Source organism: Taeniopygia guttata, chromosome 4 (assembly GCF_048771995.1).
Source record: "Taeniopygia guttata chromosome 4, bTaeGut7.mat, whole genome shotgun sequence".
NCBI classification, from domain to species: Eukaryota; Metazoa; Chordata; class Aves; order Passeriformes; family Estrildidae; genus Taeniopygia; species Taeniopygia guttata.
In genome coordinates this window covers 8,670,718-8,693,225 of record NC_133028.1, presented here as the reverse complement: position 1 = coordinate 8,693,225, position 22,508 = coordinate 8,670,718, and the positions used below count along the sequence as shown (strand labels likewise).

General features: G+C 43.7%; 1 long non-coding RNA gene across 1 annotated transcript; it reads left to right on the top strand.

Annotated features, from left to right (window-relative positions):
* Positions 1-657: 657 nt before the first annotated feature.
* LOC115494906 (uncharacterized) lies at positions 658-22,276 on the top strand. Its single transcript, XR_012055511.1, has 9 exons — positions 658-1,439; positions 1,713-1,831; positions 2,734-2,822; positions 8,252-8,401; positions 11,869-12,037; positions 17,277-17,469; positions 19,478-19,808; positions 21,845-22,010; positions 22,153-22,276. It is a non-coding gene; the product is annotated as an uncharacterized lncRNA (long non-coding RNA).
* The last annotated feature ends 232 nt before the right edge of the window (positions 22,277-22,508 follow it).

Here is a 22,508-nt window from a genome sequence, read left to right as displayed (position 1 = left end):
TGAAAATTTTGGCTGTGGAAACTGTATCAGGGCTGGGAGAGAGGGGCCATAAACCACTGTGCTCTTCATGAAAGTATTTATTCCAGCAGGAGACCAATAAGGAGCTGGTTTCTCAAGTAAGGCAGCAGATTTTTTTTAAGCAGTCCAGAAATACTCTGTTAAATTCAGCAAGTGTGATTAAGATGGGTACAAGTTCACTTTGACCACTTTGTTCTTTTTCACTTGTTGTGTTGTCTCACAATCCTTTGGAGAAGGCAGTTCCCCTTCAAAGAATTTTGTAAATTTATAGAGCCAAGTGACAGGGAGATAGACTTCATCAGGTGAAGCTGGAAAGGCTGAACAAGATTTTTATGTCTTGTTTTGTACAATTTTGGGTTCTCCAAAACTAAACACCCTGGGATTTCCTGGTCGCTCTGCTTCAGCATCTGTAGTAGAAACTCATCAGCTGCAACCTTGGCTGTTTGAACAGAAATCTCCCTGTGCAGTCTGTTATTAAATTCTCTAATGTCTTTATTAGATATTAGATGTGATGAAAGAAGGTGACATCTCCAGGGAAATCTTGCTTGAGGTGTGGGGATGGGATGCTAATGGACTGGGGAAGACAGAAAGTCTACAAGTGTAATGATCCTGTAATGTCTCCATGTGAGTATGAACATCCATTTATCTTTTTTTCTTTTTTATTCCACAAACAAAAAGCACTTGAGATGTATATAAACAAGGTACTTAGCTCTTCTCTATTAAACACATCTTGTTTCTGTTTTAAAGATGGTCTTGATGTCTTTTTGTTTTTATTACTATTTTTTCTGTTCTGCAATCTGCATCCTTTTTATCTCACACATTGGTACAACAGACGAGTTCTCCTTTCCATGCGACAGTTTCATTTCAGAGAAAAATGGAAAAAATCCCTGCAGAATCAGCATTTTACAAACTTGTTGATCAAATAGGAGAGGGAAGGATGGATGCAGATTACAGGACTAAACCCTGAGAAGCCAGTGTGCAGGTGCCAGGAACACACTGGAGGCCTGCCTGAAGTAGAATTGAAAAGAACATGGTTTGAAATATTTTAAAACAGGTGCTTAAAAGTCCCCATGTCTCCTGATGTGCCTTGTATATGTATGTGCACATGTCCTGCTCCTTCCTCCTTGCCAACAGGCATCTTGTGAGGGTCTGCAGACATATTTATGATACAAGCAGTATTCATAAAGGTCAGTTTTGTTACCAAAACCCCTCCTTTGTTTCACTGTGGTTGCAGGCTCCACCCATGCCAATGGAGATCCTGTGAAGCTCCCACCAGGTAGCTCCTGTCCTCCCACCCCTCTGCTCTGGATCCCAGGAACACCATGGCCACACTGCTTGGACAAAGCAGCCATACAACAGAAGGGCTGTTGATGTAGCCCTCTCCTTAATGGAGCCTTGCAGTTTGCAGTATGGCCCGAAAGGTACCATTGGGATGAACATTAGGCAACAATCCTTATTCTTAAAAGTCTGGGAATTATTTGAGAATTAAAGTGAATTAAAACACCACAGAAGTTTAACACCAGTTTTTCTTCGATTAAATTTCAATGGGACTAGAGGAGGTTAAAAAAAGAAATATTAAAGACCTCTTTAAAGTAATTTTTAGCTGGTAATTAATTGGAAGTTTGTGGCTATTTCTAATCAGGATTGCATTCTGCCATGCAAATGATGCAGTCTGATGTTCTGTCTTCTGATAGGAAAAAGGATCTTCCCTACCAGTGGAAACCAAAGTTGCCTGGGATGAGGACAACTGGTTCTGCAAGAGAAACTCATGTGCTCCTGGATCCCAGCTTGCACCATCTTGTCACCGTTTCAGGTCTGGCTCCAGTTTGCTCTTTGTAACAGGTTTCTCTTGCATCTTTCTGTCTGGGTGGACACAGTTGGACACCACCCCCCCCCCCCTTTTTTTGGGAAAGCAAACTGGAGGGCAGTGTGCTCCCAGGATGTATCTGCATTGCAGCTGCATTATTAGCTGGCACTCGGGCTCCTCTGAGCTCGGGGTCAGATGCAGCTGCACAAAACCCTGCATCTTTACGAGGAAGGTGTGTTGTTGTTGGCCAGCTGGGCTGTGTTTCTTGGATTGCCTCAAAAATAGTTTTCTGCTTTAATAGACCTGAGTGGCTGATGATCTTAACATTTGCTCTAATTGCTGTCTAACCTCAGAGCTAGTTTAATGTATGTAGCCATAGTAGTCACAAAGAAAATACCAGAATCTAAATAATTAAAAAAAACAAAACAAAAACCAAAGCCTTTTTGTGTACAAGGAGAGATTTCAGTACATGCAGAGATTTTTAGACTCTGGCTTTCAAACAGTATACTCATAGAAACAACAAAACTGGCCATCAGAGTAAGAGAAGTGGTGTCCTGCAAACCAGAATCACAAAGTGGTTTGGGTTGGAAGGCACCTTAAAGATCATCTGCCATAGGAAGGCATGCCACCCCCTAGCCTGGGTTGATCAAAGCCTCATCTAACCTGGCCTTGAACACTTCCAGGGATGGGGCATCCAGAGCTTCTCTAGGATAGAAAGCAAGCAGACTGCAAATTACTTTCTAATAGACTCCTTCATATGTTGCAGGAGACATGTTTGTTAATCTCAGATAAATACTAGTTCAATTTTTGTATTGTTATGGTGTATGATGATGATAAGGAAATGTAGGACTTCTGGAAACAGATACTACTAGACCCTATAACATTTTATCTGTTTTGTCCCAAAAAAGAAAGTGAGCAGCTCTGATGAAGTGGCTGCTGTTAAAACCCAAAAGAGAACCATATGAAGACATGTTTTCATGGGCTGTCCAGGTTACAGGTAAGATGATGACCAAAACCTAGGTAATATGTAACTGGAAATTTAAGATTTTATCTTAAGGAAACCTGTATGCCCAGAAGATTTTCTGGGGCACCAAAGAAACCCAACTAAAGGAAAAAAAAAATCATAGATGCTCCATGGTGACATAATTGTGTGACTTAGCAACAGGGTTCCCATGGGCAATAAGGAATGCATCCAAGTGAACCCGTGATTTATTGCTGCAAACCCTGGCATGGACAGAGAGAGACCTGTGCTTCTGCAAACAGCCCTTTAGCACAGGCAGCTAATCATCTTGTCTTCTAGGAAATCACTCTTGTGTTACATCAAAACCCCTTCCTTACTCCCCACACACAACTCAAGGAGACCAGAGGGTGAACAGGGCATTGCTATCCATCAGAGCAGAGTCTGCCTTTGGGGAAGCAGAGTAGCTCAGGTTGATCTCAGCCTGGCTTACATGCTTATGCAATACAACATATGTGTATTCAAATCCCTTGCCCTCACTCTCACAGTAAAGAATTTCTTCCTGATATCTAATCTAAACCTACCCCTTGTCTTGACATTACATTCTCTAGTTAAAAGTTCCTTTCCAGCATTCCTGTAGGCCCCTTTGACAGACTTTTTAATATCTTGGGATATGTATCATTATTTGCAAATTTTTTTCACTGAGAAATGACTGAGGACCTCTGGATACAGTTACTCACTAAAATCAATGGCACTTTTGAGCCATCACCACCTCCATCCCAACTGTAACTCAGCTGTCCTGAAGTGGCTAAATACAAACAGGAATTAAAATACTGGGATTGGGGGTTTTTGTGTATTTTGGCTTATTTTTAGTTGTTTGGGCTTTTTTACAATTCCCACTGTGAAGCTTTATGGCTTTCTGTCTTTGAGTTTAAACTAATGCTAAGGGATTCATTTGGTGAATGGTGCTAAATATTTGTTCAGGATGGGAACCTCCGGCCTTACTTCAGCTGAAAGATTTTCTTCTGTGCACTCCTGACTGGCAGAGTTTTTCTGTGCCTTTGTAAAAAGAATATTTTCATGCTGCTGTTTCAATGAAGCTTGAAGATTTTACACCCCTGAGGCCATTGTGTAGCTGTTGGAGCTTTGCTCCTCTGGCCAACTTTCTTTGCTTAGGGGTTATTAATACTTTCTTCTTTAGTAATTTAACACTGCAAAGTGAAAACTGCTTATATCAGCCATGGACTAACTGGAGATAATTTAGTGTATGTAAAACATAATCATGGCATGATGATGAGCAGGTAGCAAGTGCCTGCTCTCTGCTCTCCCACAAGAAGTTGCAGGCTGTGCAGAATTTTATCAGCCTGATTTATAAAGTATAAGCCCCAAAAGTCCTGCATCATTGCATCTAAAATAATTTTTCATGTGTTTCTTCCCTTTTTCTTTGTCATCCAACAGCTTCCCTGATCTGTGTGAATCTGTGAAAGTGTTAATAAGGTGACAGGTCTAATGGTGTCCATAATTTCAGAGAACTATTTTCCTACCCTTAAGATGCCAGCCTCATCCTGGGGTAAAACTGCCTTTTTTTTTTACTTCCTCTGTTCTTTGTTTACGCTTCACAGGCTCACCAAAACCCATTAGCAGGAACCAAAGCTATGGGCCCATACCCACAGCCCATCATCTGGCAGAGCCTCTGCCAAATCTGGGGGTACAACAGGCCAGTGTGAGCAAGGGTTTGCGGTCCACCCCATGTGCATCTCTTGTTCTGGTAGATATCATTCAGTGCAATGTCTACAACAGCAGAGCAAGCACCCACACATTTCAGTAGAGGGGCCTCATTAAGCCTAAGAATACTAATTGCTCAGGCTGAGCTGAGAGGATGAAGCACCCTTTTGCTTGGGAATCATAGAAATGTTGCACTCTAGGGATGTGCAAGCTGAGAACTGTGTAAACAGAACAGATAAATTATCCCCCAAGTTACAAATGGGCTCAGAAGTTACAGCCAACCTTTACATTAGTTGGGAACAGCTGCATACAGCATGGCCTCCAAATTTCTATAGAAACTTGGATCAGCCATAGATTATCTTCATTTTGTAAATGTTTTAATTATTGTACTATAACGCTGCTCTGCAATCTGGGGATTGCAATACTAAAAAAGCTGAGGTTACATGGAAGCCACATTTTAAAAGCAGTTTCTCGAGACCATCTTTTAAGAAAAGCAAAGCTAGGTTAGAAATAAGATTTATGGTTTCTGATAGATTTTTTTTTTCCACGCTACTGCACGCACTCTTTTAAATAAATAAACTCCCACCAAGCTTGCTACTCCAGTGGGACTGGATTGAACTTCCCAGGCATGCATGAATTACAAAGTCAGATATATGTTCCTGTGGAGAGAAGAATTACTTGCAGAAACCATCTCCCGATGCACGTAGTCTGTGCTGGCCAGTTGAAAATGAAAACCCCGGGTGCGTGCGGCGGATGGAGCCGGGGCCGACTCCGCATTGCCCCACACGGACGTGGCGCTCCCGGCGTGTCGCAACCTCCCTGAGCTGTGCCCACGGAGGGGATGGCCCGAGATTGCTCAAGGGGGTGACAGGATGTGGCTTCTGCGTGCGCCGATGTTTACAAGGGCAGGTACCCAAGTGGAGTCCGGCAGGCGGCCCTGGGAGATGTGGTCACATCAAAGGCTTTCCCACGGCAGCGCCGAGCTGGGCACCGTGTCTGTGCCATCCCTCCGTGTGTGGAGAGCTTTCCTTGGCTCAGCTGTGGGAAAGCAGCCTGAGGATCCGTGCTGCGGGAGCGGCTGCTGCTGGATGCCACAGGTTGTCCTGTGGCATCCATAGGTTGTCCCAATGTGTGGACAAGGGTGTGAAGCTGCCCCGTGCCTGCCTACAGCCTGCGGAGGGGGGCCAGCACCGTGGCTCCAGCAGTGGCACCAGCACCGCGCTGCCAACGCTCTGCCCCTGCCAGGCTCCTCTCCCTGCCCTTTCCCTGCCTGTCTCCCTGAGATGCAAAGCCTTAAGAACCAAACCCAGCCGTGTGCTCAGTGAAATGTCCCTTAAATAACAAATCTCCTAGGACAGAGTTTGTCAAGTCACTCAGATGGAGTGAAGCTTCTTTTCCTGTGGCAGCAAAGGGTTTGATTGCCTTTCCACGTGGGCCAGTTAGGCAGAAGAGGAGCTGAGCACCAAACCTGTTGCTTCTTACAGGTTTTGGGCCAGCCATGTGTTTTTATGTATTTTTTTTCTGTAAAAATGCTGTGTTTTGCTGTCCTGCACCAAAAGGAGCAAAGATGCCAGCAAGTGGGGGGGGGATAGTGCAGCCCAGAGCTCACACAAAGTTCTCTCAAGACTTAAGTCAACGGAAGGTATTTGCCCAAGCCCAGCAAACTATCAATCAGAAAACAGCTCCTAACAAAACAGAAATTCTCCTTGCTCATGCTTTTCTAGTCATTGATCAAGACATAGTGATTAAATACTCAGCCTTCTCAACCTGATTAGTGCTTTATTTTTATACTACCTTTGGCATCTCCTCAGCAGCTGGTCCCGCAGGCTGGACTGTCGCGTCTGGCTCCTGATACAGACCCCGCTGCTGGTGGGTGCTGGACTGTCACCAAGCCCTTCCAGCTCTTAATTTACACTCCAGGACAAATGTCACTGCAAAACATTTGCTTTGTTGTGCCTTCATCTCCTTCACACCTTCTGCTGCTGTGCTACATCATGCCCTGACTGTTTGCAGGAAGGATTTTCTGGTCAGCTCAGCAAAATACATCCTATGTCTTCACATTTCTCCAATTCCTTCCAGCAAACTGAATATTTTAGGGCACTTCAGGGTAATTTGTTGTGACAAGAAAATGCCTGTCAGGGTGCTGTTGTGTGCAGAGGCAGCTACCTCTGTTGTGTGCGGTGGCCTCCGGCTCTGCCTGTGGTGACAGAAACCAGCTGGCCATGTGTGCCTGGCTGACAAGACTCTGGGGGAATGCTTGGGTGTCTGATCTGGGGATTCCAGGAGATCCCAGCAGGTCCAGGGCTCACATCAGCAAATGGGAGATGTTCCCCAAAGCTGCTTCCAGCACAGGCCACCTTCTCCAGCTTCAAAACTTTTAGGGGTTTTTGAGCAGAGGTGCAAGAACAACACCAGGGATGGGAAACAGGAACAGTGTTTTTTCTGCTTGGAAATGCTGATGTGTTCGGAAAAGAATTCTCTTGAAGAAGTGCTTTGAATTGGACAAAATTTAAGTAAACTCAAATTGCTTCAGATTTTCCTATATTTTGGAATGTTTTGGTTCAATGTCTTCCAGTTTTATAGAAAAAGATAATTTATGGTTTTTAAAGGCCTGCACCAAATTTCATACACGCCAACCACTTTGATCTACCTCATGTGAAGCAATTTTGGAATTGCAATCCATGACAAATTTATTACCTGCTTCGAAGTAGAAAACAAATTCCAAAATTGTGGATTTTTTCCCATAAAACAAAAACCCCTACCCATATCCCTCACCAGCTCACCCACTCACTCATTCTGAGTGAAATATGTAGCTCAGTTCCCTGCAGAAAAACAGAGTTGTATTTATGACCCAAGTGATCCCTTTTGCCCTATGTCTCAGCTTGCTGGGTTTTTCAGGTGGGATTTCTTAGAGGCATCAGGTTGACTGACCATGTGCTGGGCAGATGGTTTGCACCAAGGCAATAAATCAGAGGGGTTTGGGACTCAGCAGATTTCCTGTGCCTGCTCTTGGTGCAGCCTGTGTCCACCTCCTGTCATTCCCTGATGGCACGGCAATCCCTGTTCATTTACTGCTTCTTGATTTCTGCTGATGTTTAGGGGTGTTCTGTGGTCTGTGCCAGCCTGTGGAATTCCCTAAGCAGCAGAAAAGGACCTCAGATCTACCCAGACAAACTTTCCCAATAGAAACTAAGGAATTTCTCTGGAGTGATACCTTAAAAGTGTTTAGTCACAGCATCTTCATTAAGCACAGGTGAACAGAGCATCTCCACCTTGTAAAGCACTCTGGTTTTCTCCCAGGAGCTTTTCCCTCTTCCTCTGCTATAGCTGGCCTTCCTCCACCCTCTCCTTTGCTGGTAATTAGATGTCAGACTACAAAGCTGCTGGCAGTCGGGCTCTCAGCTGCCTCGCTGCACACTGTGTACACTGAGAATCGTCCTTCTTCTTCTTCTTCTTCTTACTATTTCATCTAGAGGACTTAGACATTGTGGCAGGCATTTTGCAGACATGTCAGAAAATGTAAATTTTCCTCCCCTGGATGTGCACTCAAAACCAAGTTTCAAGCGAGAGGTAAAATTAGAAGGAAGGGCTGGTGTTAGGGATAGGCAGCCAAGCTGACCACCACTGGTTGCCCTTTGAAGCATAGGATAAAGCTGATAAGTGCAAACATCTCCATAAAAAAAAAGTAGTTAAGTATTTTAAAATCCTAGGCTTTTAAATAAACATTTATTTATGTTTTTCAGCTGTACTATTTTTAAAGGCTTTGAAGTCCTTTTTTGCTGAAGTCACTTGGGCAACCAGAGTCCCAGTGACTTTCATGGAGATGGGAACGCCTGGATTCTCCTTCTTCTAAAGATTCCTGAATACAGTGTCTGGGGTCAAATGTTTTTGAGGTAAGATATGCAAGGGAGGAAGAGAGTGAGGGTGATGCGTCTAAAAGCACCCAGAAAACTTAATCTCCAAATGTCCATTTATATAGCATTTGTGACTTTTTTCAAAGATGAGGCTGCTAAGTACTTTTTATCAGTAAAATGTGAGTTAAATGTGACTCATTTAATGATTTTGATGCTTTGGATGTGTTAACATTTCAGCTTGGACAGGCCTATTCTCAGTTTATGTCTTTGAAGGTACTTGGGGCAAAGATAGCCAGGTTTAGCTGTTTGTGAATGTCTAAGGACAGTGTTCATTAACACAGCATCTGCAATCAGCCACCGTGCTGTGTCTCTGTGATTCTGCAATGCCAGTGTGCCAGAAATACCTGTCAGTGTCCTGGAAGGATGACCAGAAAGAGGTACCCCACACAAGGCTGCAACTGAACAAGAACTAAGCATGAGCTGTACTCTCTTACAGAGATCAAAGTTAATGTGTGGACAGGCAAAAAAAAAAAAAAAAAAAAAAAAAAAAAAAACCCAAAGAACAAAAAAACCAAACAAGAACAAAAATATCTTTGGAAAAATCACCATTCAGGGTCCAATCACCATTGGATTTTAATTGTCCTTTTTTGATGAGGGGAACTCTTTGTGCATGTCCTCTTCAAGCATTGGTGCCTGAGGCCTTACAGTCAAAGATGCAATGCTGTAAAACCACAGAAAATGGAAAGAAGTTCATCTCAGTAGCTGGGTATTTTTCAGGTGAATAAAAGTATGGCATGAGCGCTTTGTAGAACAGTAATTCTGAAAAGGCTAAACAGCTTTCATTCAGATGCAATAAATAAGAATTTTTAACTTAGTTTTTTTCACCAGTAAAGGGTTGGTGTGCCCCAAGGATGGCGAGCTAAGGGACCAGGAGCAGAGGGAGGAGCACTTGAAAATTTGGCTTCAGTAAAGTGTTCTTAAATTCAATGAGTCATGATTTTTTTGTTGGTGCATGTGGCTCTCTGTGTATAAACTCCAGTCCAGCCAGAAAAATGTCCCTCGGCCATTCGTGAGAGCTAGTAATGGTTTCCTAAGGATGAATTCCTCCTCAAAGATACCGTCTGCATTCCTTTGGAAGATGCCCTCCTACAGGCCCTCTTACAGTGCTGCACTAAAAATAGTGCTCAGAGCTTCGTTGCGACAGCTTCGTGTTGCAATTTTTATGGTTAGGTAGGTGAAGTCTCTTTAATTCAGCCAGCTCAATTCACTTAAATTTGCATGATAATGTGGTTAATTATCCGTGTATTTCAAATGAATAATGATTTCACAAAAAGATAAGTACTGGGTCCTGCTTTTTCTTTCCCTGTGTTTTAAAAATGCGCATAGAGTTTGCATAATTAAAATGTATTTTCTCTGGAGTAGAAATTCATATCTATTGTAGGTTGAAGTGCAAGCTGCTCTGCATGCTGGGATAGCATCCTCCAGTGAGATCCATGTGCAGGGATGGATCTTCCAGCCAATCTACGTGCTAGGATGGAGTCATTCAGGCACTCACTCAGCAGACCTGACTCACCAGTGCCAACTCTCATGACACATGGTTTGCTGCTATGTCAGCGCTGACCAAAGGAAGTTGCTGGGAACGTGACTCCAGCCTGGTTAATAATCACTGTAAAAGGCAGTGCAGAACGAGCTGCCACCCAGCTCCTCAATGGCTTTGCTGTGGGGTGGCAGCAGTGCTTGGGAAGGGCAGCAATCTGCCCAGAGAGCAGCCCTTTCCTCTTTATCTCTTAGATAAAGTGGCTGGTGGCAAAGGACACTTCCTCATGGGCTGCTGCTGTCAGGAAACTTGGTTGGTCTTGCTAGCACTTTTAGGCCCTGACCTTTCCCTGTGTTTTGTCCAGCTGCACATTTCAGGGCAGGGTGGAGCTGCTGGATGGAAGTGAGTGCCTGTGATGGGGATGAGGTGGGCAGCACCAGGTCACTGTGGATATTCAGCTCTTGCATAACCACACGCCCCTGGAGCAGAATCCTTCCTGGCCCAAGGAACAATAAACACTGGGGATATTTTTCCACCCACTTTACCCTACATCTCTTTTTTCATGAATTAACTCAGGTTTTCACAAAGTGTAAGGTACTCTGTCTCTTCTGGGTGAGAAAAGAAGCATCTTCTGTCCATTTTAAAAAAGACCTCATATAAATCGGGTTGTGCCCCTGCTTTTCTGTTGTCTGGCTTGGTCTGAAGCCCTCTCTTTGTCCTCTCTCCAAAATACAGACAAGGTGGCCAAGGGCTGGGAAGCACTCTCTGTGCCTGTGTGGGAAGAGGGGGGTACCTAGTTCAGGTGCCAGGTAGTTGGTTAATGAGATTAGTGACGTTGGGGAACTGAAACTACAGCCTTTGAAAGGGAAAGGATCATCTCTGCTGCTCCCTTTACACTGTGGACTTCGTTTGCTCTTGCCTGAATGGTTACTTGGCTGGCATGTTGTCGGGTAAAAAATATTTATTGGCCCTTTGAGAGGAGGAATCTCAACATGGTGATAGAAGGACATTGTGAGGGGGGTCAAGATGCATTCCTTCCCCTGGCAGAGGGAAAGGATGCTCCCACTGGGACCTGAGCAGTGCACAGCACCCCCAAAGTATCTGAGATATGTGAATCTCCAAGTCTGCTAGTGTTTGAACCAATGTTAATTAAAGCATTTTAATGAGGATGTTTTGAGAACTGTGCATTAGTCTGTGCATGCCCTTCGTGAAATATTAAACATCTCTGCCCTTTCAGCAGTGTCCTCCTCCCCAGAAGGTCTGCCTGCAAATGGATTTTGACACTCCTGATAATTTCGGAGCTAAGAAACCCAGAGAAATAACCTTCTACAAAAATCTTAATATGATCTTTGATGTTGCAGTCAAGGGAGCACATGCCAGAAAATGTTTTGCTTGTTTCAGTTCATCCTCTGGTTGTTTGTTGTTATTTTACCAGTTCATCCTCTGCTTGTTTGTTATTTATATTTCAGGCGCGACAACAAGCAGCTGATTAACTCATTAGGCACGAGCATCAAAGCAAGGGTGAGAGCACAAAATCTGCTCCTGTATCCTCCTGCTGCTCCCCACAGCTTGGAGGGTTCTGCAGGGCCTGACTGAGGTACAGAAGCTATCTCAGTTACTCATGGACAGCAGTGTGCCCTATGTTTCTCAAGCTCTCCCCACACTGAGGGACTGTGGCTGAGCCAGAGCTTCTCAGGCTCTGCCCAATGGGACAGCCCAAGATCCAGATTATGTGTTCATCATCCAGCAGGTAGAGGTAGCCCGACTGTGGGGAAAGTCCCCTGTGAACCACAGTCATGGGACAGTGAGGGAAAGTGCTGCATGGTGCTGCTCCAGGCTGAAAGGCCACTTTCAGGTGGACAGGTGGTACAGAGAGCACACATACAGATTTTGAAGGTTGCTCCTAACTATCAAACTCACCAGAGCTGCAGGAGCAACTGAAACTGATAATGCTGACTTTCTCTTGCAGGTTCAGCTCAGATGGAATTATGCTCAAGGCAGTAGTTTGCACCTGGGTGCTGCTGCCTTGGGTTGAAGGCTTACCAAGGTGTTTTGCCCCTCAGTGATGCCCTCTGCAGCAGTGTGGCTGTCACCCAGCCTTGAAAAGACCAGCGATGCCCCAGATCTCGCTGGTGGAGGTAAGGTGATCTGTCTATTATCTGTGTACACCTGCAGCCCATCAGAAGCAGAGGATTAGCAAATTGGTTGTTGCAGTCATATTTAAATCTTGCAGAGCCAGCTGCCTGTCTATGCAATCCCTATAGATATGGCACAGGAGCACAGCAAGGCCATGGCCTCTCAGGAGCCTCCAAGGAACCTTCCTGTACAGGAGACATCCAAGAGATCATCAGTATCTCCCTATCAGATGCCCAGAGTATCTTTTCTTTCAAACCTCTTTTCACTCCTACCCTGAGATCATGACCTCTGGCCCACCCTCCCCCTCCAACACACATCTCTGTTTTCACCCCACTAGTTTCTGCCTCCTGCTTGACCAAATGCCTTGACACCAGGTTGTGAAGTAAATGGACCAAGCTGGCTCTGCCCATGGGTTTCACCAAATATTATTCTGGCTTTAAAGCCTCCTAAAACTTCTACCACCCTTTAAGTGTTCACTACCCCACCCACAACAACTGTGGTTCACCTGACCAACTTGACCTCCTCCTCTAAGGGAATCACCACAGTCCCATGAGGCTTGAATGCAGTCCAACACCATCTTGCAGCTACACACAGGAGGAGAACAGTCAGTATTTATTTGCAACACTGAGTTCCGGTCCATTATGCATGGCACTGCCCCACAGGGAAAAAATCAGATTTTGCACCTGCAGAGCTAAGAAAAGGGCTCATAGATTAGGTCTTTGTTCTCCTACAGCAACACTTTGCATGGAGGCTGCTCACACTGGCAGCATTGTACGATCAAAGCTGATCCTGGAAAACTATTCAGAAAGTTGATGGGTCTGTAATATAACCAATGGCAAAATAAAGGAGAGGAGCTGGCAGGATTAAAGTATTTTTACATGGCTCAATCTCCAGAATCCCAGCCCTGGCAGTGATGCCATTACTGTTTTCTAGTGATCTCCTCTCTCCTGTAGCCCAACCAGACAGTGATTCATTTTGTACTGAGCAAAAAAATCAAAATCTGAGGCCCTCTGTTTTGCACATTTGCCACACAAACACTGTTTGCAAAGACCAGCGTGCACTTGCACAACCACCATGGGCTCTGTTAGCACCTGAAACCATCTCCTAACAGGATGCTCCAGGGAAGGAGGAGTAAGGAGGCATAATCCCGAAATGAAATCATGCGAGGAAATGGTTATGTTGTTTTCCTTTTACATAAGGAGCTGCCACAGTGCTGCTGATAAATAGATATCCAACAGCCAGCCGCAGGCAGCGTGAGATGACAGATACATGTTTAAATAATGTCTTTATTCCAGTTCAGCTGAAAAAATAATTACTGAATTTGGGTCTTAAGCCAAGAAGTACCTTTGTATCTGAGAGCTCATTGATTAAAACAACTTGTGCTTTCAGCTGGGTTCTAAGAGAAATACTTCGTTACTCCTCACACAGAGTATTAAAATAATATCTCTACTTGGGAGGACAGAGGAATTTAGAGAGTCACCTCGGTGTTTCTTTAGATTTGAAGAATTTCACCCAGCCTAGAGAAGCTTCTACTTTTAAACTCAGGGATTTCTGCTGGAACAGGAAGTCTCTCTTGCATTGTTACCCAGCGAAACGAGCTCTGGATTATATTTAGCTCCATTCATTCAGCACAATGAAAAGTAAGACTCCAGCCAATTTCCTTAAGCAAGTTTATTAATAAGCACTACTTATTTGGTGGCTGGTCATTTCTAGGTGGCTGGGGGACATGACATGCAGCAAAACTTCCTCCCTCCTCTGAACAAGGCTCCTCATGGAGTAGACAACTTGAAGCACTTTATAACCTGTGCTGAGTACCTGTGCAAGCCTGGCAGCCTGAACATTGTCCTAGATACACCTCCCAGTCCTGCCCTGGTCACTCTTGCTTGGCTCATGCTTCACTGGAGCTTCATCAAGGCCAGTTGAGCAGCTTTTATGCTTGAGCTAAATAACCTTTCAGGGGCTCCTGACTATAGGCTTGAGGCAGCTGTGTGTGAGACCACCGACCACCATGGCTGCAGCTGCTGAGCTGGAGGAAGCCAGGCTCACTGCAGGTACAGCAATCACAACAAAGACTCCCAGCACAGGGGAGCATGTGCTGCAGCCACACACAAGTTGGGGGCTTCGGTCAGCCAGTGGCTTGCCCATAAATTTGGGTTTCATCCATTGCTTTCTGTGTATCTAAACACATTTTGCTATGGGTGTGTCCCTGCTGAGGGCTAGAAAACAACTTGAAGTGTTTTAAAACTTGACAAACTTCATGACCCTAAACTTCTCATCTGCATTGTTTGCTCTCACTTGATCTCAAAGTATGTGTCGTGTTTAGGGTGGGATGAGCTAAAATTATCTCCTGCCTGTGCTCAATTTAGGTGATGTGACTTGAAAGTTGGGCTTGCCCTAAAGGAGTGAGGTCCTTACCGTCCATTTGCAGTCATCAAGGGAGCGATTTGGAGCTGAGTGTGCCTGTAACACTTCCAGTAGTGGGACATACTTCCCTTGAGGTCTCAAGCTAAATTCAGGCTATATGGTGCCTTGGCTTTGCTTGGTCAGGAAAAACTAATTGCTTTCCTCCTACTGTGGGTGCTGGTGGAGGAATGGGTGGAGGTGATCTCCGTACTTCTGCAAAAGCAAAATACAGCAATCTGTGGCCATCTTCTCCACGTCTAGAGCCATGGTAGGATGCATTCACAGGCTATGAGTGAAAGGGATGAGAGGACCCAGGAAGCAGCATGTGTTAACCACAAACCATTGCTGTTGGGAGTCAAATATAAAGGAAGGAGCATTGCTAGTCTAATTTTCCCTACAGACTGCAGATATCCATGTACAAGAAAACAATCTGCTACTCTGGAACTCAATACCAGTCCTGGGGGGGTGGTGGTCAGTGTGGTCAGCATTGTCATGGGTCCTTTACTGGAACAGCTGAGCCAGGTGTTCCCTCAGTGCCCACCTTGCCTCTCTCAGTGCCCATCATGGCAGCAGTCATGGCACTGAGAATTCCCAAAGCTCGGCAGTTTGCACCTTTCTGCTTGCAAACTCTGGCATCACTGCAAAGCATGTGTTTCAGCCCAATATGGAAGATTTCAGCCAAAAGGATTTAATTTTTCCTAAGAACAGTTGAGACTTTGTGCCATCAGAGCATGACATCTTCAAAAAGGTACAAAGGAGGTAGGTAAGGCCACCTAAGCCAGCTGAACCTATATTAGCAAGTTATAAAAGTAATAAAATGTTAAACCACATAATTTCTTCACATTCTAGCCATTTTTATGTGTATGGTTGGCAGTGCTGTGTTATTCCTGCCAAGCACTCAATTAGCACTTGAGTTAATAAGATGTTTTAATGGCTGTTAAATTAATCTCTGACATTAAACAGAAATCTCTGAAATTAAACTCTGACACTGCTTTCCAGTGTTTTCCAAAGGAAAGATATTCTTTCAAACCAGTTCCTATCGTTATCGTTGCCACTAATTGTTTGTGTTTATTCTCTTTACTACGCTTATTTGATTTAATTTGAAATTAGATGTAGTGATAGGGGATGTGATTTGGTGTTTTTCTCCAGTGGGCTGAATAGATGAGGATTAGAGCTTCAGAGCTCTGAGAAAATGAGTCTTCATAAGCATTTGTTCAAATAGAAATCACAGAGCCTTTTTTAGGACCGTCACAGCCCTTTTTTTTTGCTTTTGCAAATTTGTTCACAGAAAGCTTTGCCAAAAAATTCAATATTGCTAAGAGAGATGAAAACATGTACTAGCCCAGGAATACCTGTAAAAATGTTTGGGTTGACCTGTGCCATGACTGGGGTTTTTTTTTTTTGTGGTCTGACAGTGATTCAGGCACAAAAACACACAATGTTTTGGGGGTTAGTTTATCTGCCACTTAAAACAGCTAATGTACTATAAATAGAAGGACAACATCAAGTAAAAGCAATAAGCAATATATCCCAAAACACCAGAGGCTCAGAATTTTTTCATCCTGAAAAATTAAAAGAACAAAAGAAAACACAGTCTGTAGGCAGTTGACAGCTCTGCCCTGGCTGGAGCACTGAGAATGATGTTCTTCCAACCCAGCTGGGAGTGGGATTGGTTGGGTTTTGTAGGTCTTAGTCTGTGATATCTCCCTGGCTTCATTCAAACTGATGCTTCTGCTGTGAGTGGAATAGCCTAGGGCTGGAGCTGTGCTGAGAGAAATGAAAAGCTTTCAAAAATTATGTCATGTGCTGAATGTGCCAGCCTGTCGTGTAATAATAGTTAAAACTTTCTGTAATTAAAACAAGTAGCTAGTTATGGTGTCTGACTATGATCAAAGCTCTTTTGTCTGCTTTGGCAGTTGGCACATGTGAAAGATTTTGGCTTACATGGAAAATACTGTTGTGGCTTTTCTCTTAGTTTTAAATGGCAAGAGGCATACATCTTGGATTATCCCTAAACTGAAAGAAAACAGTAATGGGAAACACCAGAATGTGCATGACGTAAAATGTCTACGATTTCTGGCAGAAGCAGCTCCTGCACCCAGCCATGGTGCCTTTGGAATGCTTGACCCGTTGTTGTGATGCAAATGGTCAAAAAATGTAATTTTATGTTTCTGCAGAGATGGGAACAGAGCTCTTGAGAACATTCCCAAATATCCTGCACTGACTTTTAAAATAGGAGTTGCTTTTGCATAACAAATAATTGTCTGAATTGTGACAAACCAGTTGTCTCCTATTCAAGGATTTTTTTTCATTACTTGATTGTAGTTGTTTTGAGACATTTTACGGATAAAAGGTACCTTTCAGTTCACAAGAGAAACCATCATTATTTTTCCATATTCATATCTGGTATCTTTATTATAAAAAATGGCCTTAATGAGTAAATCAAGTAAACTGGTTTTGCTCTCAAATTCCTCTTCATCTTGAAAAACTAAAAAAGCCCAACCAAACTAGAATTTCAGAATTGCAGAATTCCTTTTGCATTTCAGAAAATATCTACTATTGCTTAGAAAGTCTCTGGGAGGATAAATACGAAGTAGTTTTACAAAAAAACCCCAAAAACACAGACGTGAACTGATTGGTTGAAGAACATCAGCCAATAATAGACTGTTTTAAACATTATATTAAGCAACAAAACATCATCTGAGGGAGGGGTAAACAGAGTATTTCTGAGCATCTGGATTTTTTTAATCTCTTCTCCTGAAGTTCTGAGGTAGGTTTGATGAAGATTTGCTTTTCCCATATCATGCATGTGATTGTGTCTTTTTGTGTTTCCTGTAGTTTCAAATTATGTCCTGTGAATGCAGTGGGCCAAAGATGAATATTTCCCTAAATTCAGCTGTGTTTGATGTGGATTGTCTTCTTATCTTGGTCATGGCTGAATTAATTGGTTCTACCTTCAAGTGTCACTCTGCAAGTGTGTCCAAACCCTGCTGCTGACCTGTGATTTTTCCACCTTTGCTGCTTTTCAGAGGTAACAGGAAATCAGCATTACTTCTTATTTGGGTATTTGGCCAATAAACTGATTTTCAATCATCTTGCGCCACCTCTGCTTCAGAGAGCAGGACTTCGCTGTGAAGGCTCACAGTCCACCTTTTGGGGCTGTGTGGTCCTTGGGGCAGCTGGTGCTTTTGGACTAGACTGCAGAGCATGCAAGACCCACTAGTCCCTACTGCCAAATCCTGCTGGCCTCTGTGAGGATCTGCAGCAGTTTGTATCTTGGTGATGTCCCACGTCAGACTGCACCTTCTCTGCTTGTAATCTTGTACTGTCTACAGAATGACCCATTTTCATCTACTCTTGTGTGTGTGACAATTGCTCTTCTCTGCTATATGAGGAGGACATGCTTCACAAGCACAGGGAGTCACCCAGGATGCTCATGTGGGCATTTCAGTAGCACAAGGTCTGTAGTCAGTACAGAAACAAACCTTCACCTCAAGCATGCTGAACCATAGCACCATGCAGGCTGCAGGCAAAGGTGTCATTAACATATCCAGGGATGTTGCCTCCAGGTGACTACAGACAGTGTTACCATCATGTGCAATCACAGGCAATGTGCTGTGACATTCCCTCATCCCTGACGAAGCTGTTGACCTATGGAGCTTTCCTGTTAGATTAATTTATCCACAGCTCACCTTCAGTGAATGCTTTTAATTGACAACCTAACTGATATACCTCTCATGGAAGATGAACACTGACATCTTGTAGACTAGTTTTGTTTTTGAACTGCAGGCATTTAGGAAGAAACATATTTACTGCAGATGTCAGTGCAGAAGATTGGAGCCTGCTGTCCTCAAAAAGGACATGTCAAAGGCTATGGCCAGACCTGGTTTTGCTCCCGTGCTTGGTCTGATTGCCTGAATGTGGCCAACTTGGTCCTATTACCAGGATTTCTGTCCCTGTTTCTAAGAGCTCTTTGGAATGCCACCTCCCTTCGCCGCTTTTCCTGTGCAGAGCTCTGGATCCAGGCTCATCCCCAGCTCTCATGCCAGCCAGCTCTCTCTATTAGGACATGCTTATTCCCTTGTGCAAATGAACTGTTCATCGAGAGCAGGGAGCAACAAGAAACATCTACCTGGCACTTGACTTCCAGTTGGGGATCTCACATGCTAAGGGTGAAAGACTTTGGTCTCTGCTGTAGCTCAGTCAGGGTCCATGTGCAGCCTCAAATGGATGGAGCATTGGTATTTTTACATTCTTCCACCTGGAATCTCATAAATGGTAATGGATATTATCCCTTTGACTCTTTTACAGGCAAGAAGGAAGGCTCCCTCATGAAAATTCCCATCATACTGGGCGTTTGTCTACTCATTGTGTGAATGTGCATGTTGAATATTCACATTATCTCTAACCTTGTTTACCATAACCAGCCTCTTTTTGCATACATCATGCTTCTGTGGAGTTCTCTTGAGTCCTCAGGGATTCATTCCACTTAATGATAAAACAAAAGATCTGCATTGCTGCTGCTATTGTAGCTTCAAGTGTTTCTCAATACTGTATTGTCTCACACCAGGACATGGTTAAGTAGGATGGGAACTGTATTTCAAAATGGGCATGAGAAAACTAGATGTAATTTGCATGGCTGCACAAGGTACAGGAATCCACTGTTTAGTCTGTCACTTTCTCAAGCTGAGAAACTCTAGAAGAGAAAAGTTCCCAGCAAACCAAATGCTAAAACAATGTTGCTATTTTACACAATTTGAATTCTTATATAGAGTCAGGGTTACTCAGTTCTAGAGGACAAGACTAGGGAGATGGTCTCTTTGTGATGGTACTTTCTATATTGATTCTTATTTTTCTTGCTGGAGTGCAGCATGTATACTTTTTTCATTGGTGTTTGCATGTGTATATATGTAGACATGCGTGAGTACATACGTATGTGTTTATATGTACATACACACACAAGGCCTGGGAGACCTGCCTATGTCTGCACAAATTCTATTTGAATTCTGAAGACTTATTCTATTAACTTTAACTTTCAGGGCTGATTAATGACTGTTTCACAGCAGAGGAATTATCTCAGCTTTAACTCAAGTCATCAAGGACCATCAACACTGTTCTTAGAGCTCTTGGGGTTTCACACAACATTCTACCTCAAAAGAAAAGAACAGAAACCTCCAAAACTGAAAGACATAAAAAGACAAGATCCTACTGCAAGATGGCACAGACAGCATTCCAAAACTGAAAAAAAAACCTCTTTCCAGAACCAGAAGATTGTCTGGAGATCGGTGGGCCAGAGCTATGTGCGGTTTCTTGAAGGACATTGATCCAAACATCAAAGGACTCAACAAGCACTAAGGGCTCCCCAAAAGGGTAAGACATTCAGGTATTTATTGTCTTTCAGAGGTGTTTTTATTATTTTCTGGCCTTTCAGAGTATAAAACAAAGGTGGCTTTAGGATGTTGCTCCACAAAACCTTTGTGTACATTGATGTAGCCCATGAGTTCCAAGGAGGGTGAAACTGGAAGAATCCTGATCTTGGAAAAGACATTGGCTCAGCTAGAGCTGCTGGTAACATCCACAGCCTGAGTTTAGACGGACCAGCGGTAAAGGACCCAGAAAACAAAGGATTTCTGAAACGAGTTTAAACAAAACCAGATGTACAACATTAGAGGAATATATATTTAAATAAAAGCTTAATCTTTAAACCTCAAGAGCATACTTCTCTGGCAGTCAGTGAACTGAATGCAATATAAAACCCCCAGGTAATACAAGGAACATGAGCAACTCCTGCAGGGAGGGATCCTGAGGTGTTTTGCAAGTAAATGGATACAGAGAAGACTAATAATTATCAGTTTGCTGTGAACTGGGGTCTCATTCTCTGGAAATCCCTGCAGAGAAGAATGAAGCAGGTTTCCCAGATGAACATGAAGTACTGCTGGTTTGATATTCCCTTCCTTCTGGGCATTAATAGTTTGGGAGTCTTCTACCAGCTTTTTCAGTAAATCCTTCCTCTACTACTCATGTAATCCAATCTCTCCTGCTCCTTAGCTGAGCATGGTCCTACTTGCCTGCAAAATGACTAAGTCCTCAGGTGGCTCAGTAGGCGTTAGTTATATTTCAGGGATTTCTCTTTTAAAATTTTTGATGAAAATAATGTGCTTTTCCCAGGTAATGGACAAACGATGGGTCAGTGGCACAAGTACCTGTAATGAATGTGGTAGCAAATGCTAGGCAGGTGCTGTGATCTGTGTTAGCTCCTTCCAGAAAAAGCAGAGTAAGGAGGACTGGCCATGTCCTTCCACCTCTGCCTTCCACAGCAGCTGCACTGTGGCATCTCTCCAGCTTCTGGCAAAACAACTCCCACCCGGACAATTGTGAATGTTTCATGTGGTTGAAGAGCACTGGAGAGACAGGCCAGAAATTCAGCCTGTTAAGCTAAACCCAACAAATAGGAAATTATCTGCATATAAATATAGTTTATGCTTTTCCACTTGAAAGGAAATCCCCTTATCAGCTCAGTCTCAGTTGAAAACAACTATGGTACTGTGGGCTGAGCCAAGAGCCCTTGCTGAGAGGAATGGGTGGCCTGCCCTGGCAACCGAATCCATGGTTTTACAGCCCTTTGGGGAAGGAGTTTTCCCATATTTTGTAAAATAAGTTGCCAGAGAGCTGTTGAAGGGGAAAGTGGAGCATGGAAATAGCACATGACTGTTCTGCTCAGGTTGATACTGGGAACTGATGCAAAAGGAGGGAAGTAGATGTGAAGTTGATACAGATTTTTTTTGTTAAATGACTTTTTTTTTCCTCTTTTAAGTAGACTGGCATCCTGCTGCCACTGAAATCAATGAAAATGTTGCTATTACATTTCAAGAAAGTAAGAATCATTACAAACTTCTTTGTCTGAATCTTCAAATCTTAGCCCTTCCTGTGTTCTTTCTTACAATGCATTTTTGTCTTAAAATGCTCATAAAGTCCTATATATCTGAAGATTATTATATAGAGGTGGGATAAAGTATTTTATTCATTAAAATACCCAAACTGAAGTTCCCTGCTGCAACAGTACAGAACTATCTTAAAAATGAAAACAAACTAGCAACAAAACCTCTGAAACCACCCCAAGGAGTACAAGATGGCAGGAAGCCCTGGTTCTGTGCTCAGAAATTCAGCACAGCCACATACAGGAGTAGTTCTCCATGTATTCATCAGGAACACAGCAACCCCTGAAATTTACCCTAAGTTACTGCCAGGGAATAAACATTTCTCCATGTTATCTGGTGACCAGGAAAGTGGGGTTTTTACCCCAAAAGTGCAGTGATGTGCCTAATAACTGATAATTTGGCAACCCACACTGGTGGTCTCTATGCGTGTCTCATACATGTAAATTGAAATGTAAGTTTTCTCTGCAGCCAGCCTGATCCAAGGCATGGGAACAGCAAGTGGCACCTTTCACTCCTGGAGCTGTTCTGCACTGCTGAACCACCTCCTCCCTGCAGGCTGCACAGGCAAAGGCAGGATTTGCTGCTCACAGAGTGCCCACCAGCCCTGTCAGGGCTGGTTTTACGAGCAGCTGTGGTGAGTCCCTCTGTTTTTCTGGGATGACTCTTTATAGTAATCCCAAAGACCCCACACTGGAGCAGTGCAGGAGGGAAGGAGCAGTGACTGAATGGGACTGGAAGGAAAAATGAGCTGACAGCACATTTAAAATTCCTTTCAGCCTATGGTGGAGTTATGAGCAGCACCAACAGAGCCTTTCACAAGAACAGGAGCTGGTTCTCAGCTTCCACTGGAGAGCCACGACCCAACAGCACCACCCACTTCAGGCAAGGACCTGCCTCCTGGTAAGAAGAAGGTTTGCATGGCATTCTCAGCCTCCCTAGTCCCTTTCAAACCCTCTGGTCTGGGAAAAGCATTGCTCTCCCATCCCTATCCTGCCCCAACAATCAGAATTTGTTTTTCCCAGTTGAAGAAGGGAGCATCCCACCGCATGAGCCCAAAGAAACAATTTTTATATATCTGTTTTCCACTGAAACAGCATCATCTTCCTGATGGCGTGGGGTCAGTTAAAGTTCT